This window comes from Curcuma longa, chromosome 18 (genome assembly GCF_044706935.1).
Source record: "Curcuma longa cultivar G26 ecotype Majalengka, Jawa Barat chromosome 18, ITB_CL_G26_1.1, whole genome shotgun sequence".
Classification (NCBI taxonomy): domain Eukaryota; kingdom Viridiplantae; phylum Streptophyta; class Magnoliopsida; order Zingiberales; family Zingiberaceae; genus Curcuma; species Curcuma longa.
The window spans coordinates 5,749,612-5,757,513 of record NC_133878.1 but is presented as its reverse complement, the minus strand read 5'-3'; the positions used below and the strand labels follow the sequence as shown (position 1 = coordinate 5,757,513).

General features: G+C 38.6%; 1 pseudogene; it reads left to right on the top strand.

The window, feature by feature from the left end:
• Window positions 1-738: 738 nt before the first annotated feature.
• Window positions 739-4,028, top strand: LOC141812079 (uncharacterized; annotated as a pseudogene).
• The last annotated feature ends 3,874 nt before the right edge of the window (window positions 4,029-7,902 follow it).

Genomic DNA, 7,902 nt, shown 5'->3' with positions numbered 1-7,902 from the left:
CAATTAATTGCAATATTTTATACCAGAGATCTAAATATATTCATCTGGTAAACAGCAGATTTTTATCATAAGATTTTTTTTTCAAGTGTAGACTAGTAAACAATTCTCGACGAAGCTGAGATAATGCATTCTTCCATCGTAGTCAATTGTAATTTTTTCGATTTACCTCCTCACATATGATCGTAGTGGTTGACAGATTCCATATAGACTATTTAATTTTGCATGGTTTTTTTGCTTGCTAATTATTCATACATGATTAGGACGGTAAACGAACTAAGTCGAATTAATTTTTATGGTGTTTAACTTTATTTGATAAGATAATCAAATTTAAAATGGTGCCGTCTGTGAAAAATCTGAGCCGTGACACTGCGATGGTTAACACCGAAAGAATTAATGATAATCACGACTCCATTGGAGAGAAAAGCTATGGAGAGAAAATCTTCTCTAATAGCATGTGATCCATCTCTTATTTGGATTAAAAATCCTAAGTTTTTGTTCTCCCTCACCGATAAAACCTTATATCTTCAATCTTCTCTTCCCTCTTTCTCCTCCAACTCTCCTCTCCAATCACCATCCAAATTCTTATCGTCCTTCGATCGATCTTCGATTCCTCATCTCCCTTCTTTGGCTCCCTCGGTCACCATCTCTGATGGGAAGAAACGCCCAAAACAAAAGCAACTACATAACGACCCGAACCTTCCTCCCTAAATCTCGACCCGACTCATCCTCCAGGGCACCATGACGATCTTTTGTTCTTCCTTGTCTTCTTCTCACTTCTTCTTCTTGTTGGTGCAGTTTGCACTAACGGTCTAACTCAAGTTTTGATGAATGACAAATAGGTTAAAGTTAGATTTGTTATGAGTTTAACCTTCTTACTAAGTGTGCAGGGTTGAAAGATTTAGAAACAGACATCAGGCTGAAGTCCAGGATGGTTGAGTCCTGGCAGGAAGTCCAATTGGGTCCGCGGGGCCTGACAACTGGCTAAAGACCAAGTTGGTGGAGACTTGACAGGAAGACCATGGTGGTTGAGCCTTGGCAAAAGACCTGGTGGGTTAGAGAAGTCTAGTAAATCTGCGCTAAGGTAAGTAAAGTAAGTCACTGGAGGAGCGAACCAGTGAGGACGAATTTCATTTTGGAACTTTAGGCGCGGTCCAATTTAGACTCACTTGGGTGATCTAAGTTAAGGTCTGGTTACATCGTGGTCTGGATTGACAGGATCTAATTAATTTTAAATAGTCTGTATTTTAGTATATTTATTATTATACTAAATCTATTTTATAGAGTTTATTTGGTATATGGATAAAATTAATTTTCATGTGAACTCCACAAAATTAATCTTTATTATTATTCATTTTTCTAATCTAAAATTTTATTAAATGATAAAATTATTCCTATAATAATTATTTAAGAAGGATGAAATTTCTTATAAAAATAATATATATATATTATTTGAATTATTCTTTGATCCTAGATAAGATAAACTGCTAGGTGTGGATCAAGTTTTGTATTTTTTTTTAATATTTGTAGATCTAGATAAACTTGATAGTGCCTATATAAAGATGCGGTCAGTGCATGAATCTGAACAACTTCGACCAACGTCATTCTTCTACTGTGACCCGAGCTTTGACATGACCACGTCCAACTTCTGCCGGAAGATCACCCTCAACATCTGAGCTCGTCCAGAACTTTATATTGTTGGGTAATGAAGAAGTTTTTTATATTTATCTTTTGCACTTATTTAAAAGTTAAAAGTGTGGGGTTGTCATACTTTTTTTTATTGTATTCGACTACTCTACCAAAGTTTTTTCTGGTAGAGAGATTTAGTGGATTGCCCACAGGAAAGGTTCAAGGGACTTGGGCCTTCGAGTAGAGTCGTCGACGGCTCCGAACGAAGTAAAATCTTCGTGTTGATTTGTCATTTACCGTATTTTTGTTTTTCCACTGTGCATGATTTTTTGAAAAAAAAAACTAAAGTCACGTGATTCACCCCCCTCTCACGTGCATCGGTCCTACAAGTGCTATCAGAGCGAGGCCGCTCTTCACCGGACTAACCGCCAGAAGAGTCATAATCCAGATCTAACCATGTGGGTTGAACCTTAAACAAAGGAAGTGGGTGATTCCGTGTCTGAATCAAGAGGACCAGACACCAGGCAGGAAATCCTAGTAGGTCGGGTGGACCGAGGGGCAGGAAGTCCTGGTTGCGGCTGGGCAGGAAATCCAAGTAGGTCATGGTGGATCGAGGGGCAGGAAGTTCTGGTGGGTCGAGGATTCGAACATCAAACGGAGGCTTTCCGTTTGAGGGGGGCCTGTGGTCTTTTGTTTGAGGGGGGGGGATTGTTGGGTTGCAAGGGTGCAAACATAGTCTCACATCTAAAACACATGGAAAAGATCATGAGTTTAAAAGGATGAAAGATATCTCCATTGACATGAGGCCTTTTGGGGAGAGTCTAAGAACAAAGTCATGAGGGTTTAGGCCCAAAGTGGACAATATCATACCATTGTGGAGATGCGAACATCCTTGGGGACCTACACTTCTTCCTCCTCCTCCTCCTCTCCTATCTTCTCCTTCTCTCCCTCACTATCGTCGAAGACCACTCCTTGACTTCTAATGGCACCACCATCTACGATCTCCTTCCTCGGTACATCCTCCCCTCGGGCCTCCTTCCAAACATAGTCAAGTCCTTCTCCCTGAGTCCCAATGGAAGATTCTCTATCGATCTCGACGACCCTTACTACATCGACTTCGAGTACCTCATCTACTACGAGCCTAAGGTCTTTGACGTCATTGTTGGGACTGTTGTGTTTGTTAGAAGGGGGTGAATAGCTACTTTTCGATCTTGCCTACAAGATGTTAGCGGAAGCACAAGACAAGAATAAAAATAAGATTACACCAATAAGAGCAATGATAACCCCTTGATTTACTTGGTATCCACCTCCTCGAGATGACTAATCCAAGGATCCACACACACCACCAAAACCTTTTCACTATGAGCTTTCTCCTTCTCAAAATAACTTTGAAAGTGAAGAAACCCTAACACTTGATCTCTTTTTTTACAGATGTAAAGAGAAGTTTGGAGGAAGAATTTGAGAGCTTTACAGAACTTGAAGATCTTACAACGATGAGAAAGTGAGAACTCTTTCGTCTCCAATCTTGAATCTATGTTTTTATATTTTCGCGATACCAGTCGGTTGTCTCAGGACTAGTCAACTGGTGGACTCCAACGACTATTGCAGATTGCGTTATTTCTTCAGCTGTCAGCTCCAACGTTCGAATACCAGTTGACTGATGACTCACCCAGTCGACTGATCTCTGCTTTTTCACTCGACTGATCTTTCTCTGTGTTTTGGATCAGGACACTAGTTGACTAATATTATCCTAGTCGGCTGAAGAAGCTGAAACTCACCTTTCAGCTTCCTTCTTCATCTCTTAGCCTAGACTCACGCCTTCAAACATCTTCCATAAGCCTCGTGCTCCTTTTAAATGCTTTCTAGCTAACGACTCCTCATCCTTGCACTTGCTTGAGATGTTTTCATTGGCTTCGTCATGCTAAGTCTTCCTTTTGCCAAGAGGTCACACCTCCGGGACTTCACCATTTGCCAAGAGGCTGCACCTCATGAACTTCACCATTTGCCAAGAGGCCGCACCTCCGAGACTTCACCATTTGCCAAGACTTCAAACCTGGACTTTCTTGTTTACTCAAATCACATATGTTAGATTACCAACATTCCCTAACTTAAACTTATTTAGCCAAACATTAAAACTAAATGATATTTGGGGCAAGATTGCACCAACAGTCATCAGGTAAGGTGGCATCAAAGACCTCAAGGGAGTCAAGGTCCGCTAGTTCTTGATTTAGCTGGAGGTCGACGCCATCAATGTCGACTTCCCACCTTTCCAGTATATATACTTCTAGGTTGTGTGGATCACACGTAAGCTCAGCGTTGAGCAACTTCGAACGGTTCATTCCTACAAGAGGAATAAGGAGCTCCTAGAGGGAGCCTAGGAGCTTTTCGATTGGTCCTTATAGCTCCAAAATAATGCTACACATACGAAGAATAAGTTGGAGAATGCTTCCTACAAGATCTAAATGAAGTGTAATTTGTTGGAAGAAAAAAAATAATTTGGCTATCACTACAACTATAACGGTGTCGACTCAAAACATATATTCTCTAGCAAATGTCATTAGACAAGGAGTCATTCTACCATTATTGAAGTAGAGTCTCAACATTGAGCATAAATCTCTCTCCGAATCATCAAGATAATTTCTTTAATACTTTTTATCTTATAATTCATTTATCAGATTACTAATCCTTACAGTATTGTTTCATTTTATATCTGCTCACTTGAAGTGTCTCTAGTGTTGGGATGTATACAAGAATCCTAGCTTCATCTAGAAACTCTCAAGTGCTTCCAAAAACTCTCTTAGTCTTGGACTAATGACACCCATCAGCAATTATCTTTCTTAGGGTTCGATCTCTCCAGACTCGGACATAGTCACGAATAGAACTAAAAAACCAGTGGTATCTCCCATTACTAGCGAATCTAAAGCTTGAAATTGACAACGGGCCGACCTTGCCAATGAATGGCTCCAACGAATTTAACTCATTTCATCAATATTAAAAATATAATATTGTCAAATATTTTCTATGATGATCCAGGATATTACAGACCTGGAACACCAAGCCCTGAGTTTGCGACTTTGCCTTACGACAGACCTAGAACATCGAACTCTGAGCTCGCGACTTTACCTTACGACAGGCCTCGAATACCGAGCCCCAAGCTCGCGATTTTGCCTTACAATAGGTCTGGAACACCGAGCCCCAAACTCACGACTTATCTTACGACAGGCCTCGAACACTGAGCCCCGAGCTTGTTACTTTGTTTTACGACAGACCTAGAATATCAAGTCCCAAGCTCACAACATTGCCTTACGACATGCTTAAAACATCGAGCCCCAAACTCGCTACTTTACTTTACGACAGGCCTAGAACACCGAACCCTAAGCTCACGACTTTGCCTTATAATAGGCTTGGAACATCAAGCCTCGAGCTGCTTTGTCTTACAGTAGGCCTAGAACAGATCCCCTGAGCTCGCGACTTTGCCTTACAACATGCCTGAAACGCCGAGCCCTGAGCTCGCGACTTTACCTTACAATAGGCTTGTAAAACCGAGCCCCGAGCTCACGACTTTGCCTTATGACATACTTGGAACACCAAGCCCCAAGCTCGCGACTTTGCTTTATGATATATCGACTTGAAGCACCGACTCCCGAGCTCAAGATCCTATTATGACCACTTCATCCATATGTGGTGGAGCGATGACACCTCATTAAGCACAGTCCAGTCAGTCGAACTACACCTTTTTCGACTAGACTAATTGATGATGCTTGTGATGTGGTGAGAATCTGTTACCTCCATGTGTCATGCAGGATAAAGTTATAAAACAGGTTCATCCTTATGATTAGGAAACTCTAAGATCGTTTCACCCGAAGAATAAGGAAAATATTTCGAAAAACATGAATAATTAGAATGCATATATATATGAATAGAATTTTGTATTGCGAAATATTTTTCAAACGAGCACTAATATTTCGGAGATCAATTCTATAAAATGTTACCCATACCTATAGGCACAGGTAGGCACATATCAATTCTAATTTTCCCAAGTCATTAAACTTCTTCCTCACGCAAAACCCTAACTTGAGTGTCAGAGTGGCTTTCCAGGAACCACCTCCGACATCATTCTAACTCTCTTTTTGAGTACTTTTCGGGTATCTTCATCTCTCCAGGTGATTATCTTCGAGGAACGTGCATGTCAGCAGTTCGTGAACCGGTGGCTTGATCCTCCATCGTGCATTGGTCGAAATAAATACTAATTATTTAAAGTGTATTAGATGATTAAAATTGTAAATGAGCCTAGTTAAATCAATATGGTGTTCAAATTTATTTTATAAAATAATCGAGCCAAATTAAACCAAATCAAGTTTAAATTGAATTAAATTATTGAATTGATTATTTAAGTTTGACTTGATTTCTCTTTTATAAACTTGATTTTGATTCATTTACATGTTATCAGACTCTCAATTCAAGATTGTTTGATTACTTAAATTTTTTATATTTTTAAATTTATTTAATTAATTATTAAACTTGATAATATAAATTTATTTATTTATTTTAAAATTTTATTAATAAATATTATTTATAAATTTTATTTATGAATATTATTTATAAATAATTCATAATTTTTATTCATGAATATTAATAAATTAAACACAAATATATTTAAATTTATTCATTTAATTTAATAAATTATTCAAATTAATTTATCTTATATTTATTAAATAAATATAAATAAATTTTTATTAAATGGAATATTAAATTTATTAAGAAAGATTTGATTCGTTTAACGCCCATGCAAATTCCGCACCATAATTATCCAAAATTGACAATAAATCTCATCCATTTCAACAATTCTTTGTTTGTTTATTTAATTATCTCTTTCCTCTATTTATGCGTCATTTTATCTTCTGCAAAAGGTAGAATCCGTCACCTCAGTGAGTGCCACATGATCGATCCCACGACTATCTATATATGGAGGTAAATTGAGAAATTATAATTGATCATAACAGAGAAGAGTATTGCTCGACTTCATCGAGATTCGAATCTTTGCTCTCTTCTACAAGTCTGCTCCATTGTAACCAACTCAGCTATGTCACGAAGACATGTGTCATTATCTCAAGTTGTACTATTTTACATAGATAAAGGAAATTATTAACAAATAAACAACGATTCTTCTTAACCGGGTCAGAATTGGGCCGAGCGGCTAGTCGTTGTAGTGGTGGGCTCGGCGGCGAAACGACATCAGTCCTCGCGGTCACCGAAAGCGAAAGCAATAATGTATGATAAATCCCAGTCAATCTCATGGACTCAATCCCTGGGGGTGGCCGGCCCGGTCCTACGGAAGTTTCCCACCGACCACCAGGGTAAATCGGGAAGCGCATACGGCGGCCAATCCAGATGTCCAGCATCCTTTGATTGTGTTCCTCATTTGGAAGAAAATTCTTGCAAATACGCCGTAGCTGGAGATCGAACCGCGGGTCCCTGAGTCACAACCCGGATGTCCTACCGTTGCGGTAGGACATCCGGGGTTGCTCGGGACCCGTGGTTCGATCTCAGCTATGGTGTATTTGCAAGAATTTTCTTCCAAATGAGAACGCGATAAAGGATGTTGATCTGGATTGGCCGCCGTATGCGCTTCCCGATTTACCCTGGTGGTCGGTGGGAAACTTCCGTGGGACCGAACCGGCCACCCAGAGATTGAGTCCATGAGACTGATTGAGATTTATCAATAATGTATCTACGATGAAGTATCTGTCTATTGAAAATTTAAAGTTTGATTTATTTTAATACGATTAAAATAAATTATATTTAAGTTTAAATTTGAAATTGATTTTGAATTTTAAATTTATTGAATTAATAGTTAATCTAATATGCATTTGAAATTTTCAAACAGATAGATCCAGACCAAATAAGACCCGCAGTTTTAATATCCACGTTTAAAATTTTTATTTGTATGATTAGATAGGCATAAAAATCCAAAAATATCTTCTTAGATAAGATTTGATGGTTGAGAAATAAATGTTTCAGTTCAATCTCAATTTTAAATAGTGGTTAGCACTATGACGTGTCTAATGGGGTTACATAATGAAATAAAATATAAAAACGTAACAAGAAAAGAATTAAGAATCCATTGAGAATCCATGTGAATTCTAATTACTTGTTATTATAAAATGTTACCTCTCGATGTATGGACCTTTATGAATCTAGAGGATGAAGTCGATTTAAATGCGATTAGAATGTCCGCACCTTATGATATCCACATGAGCACAATCACCGCTACCC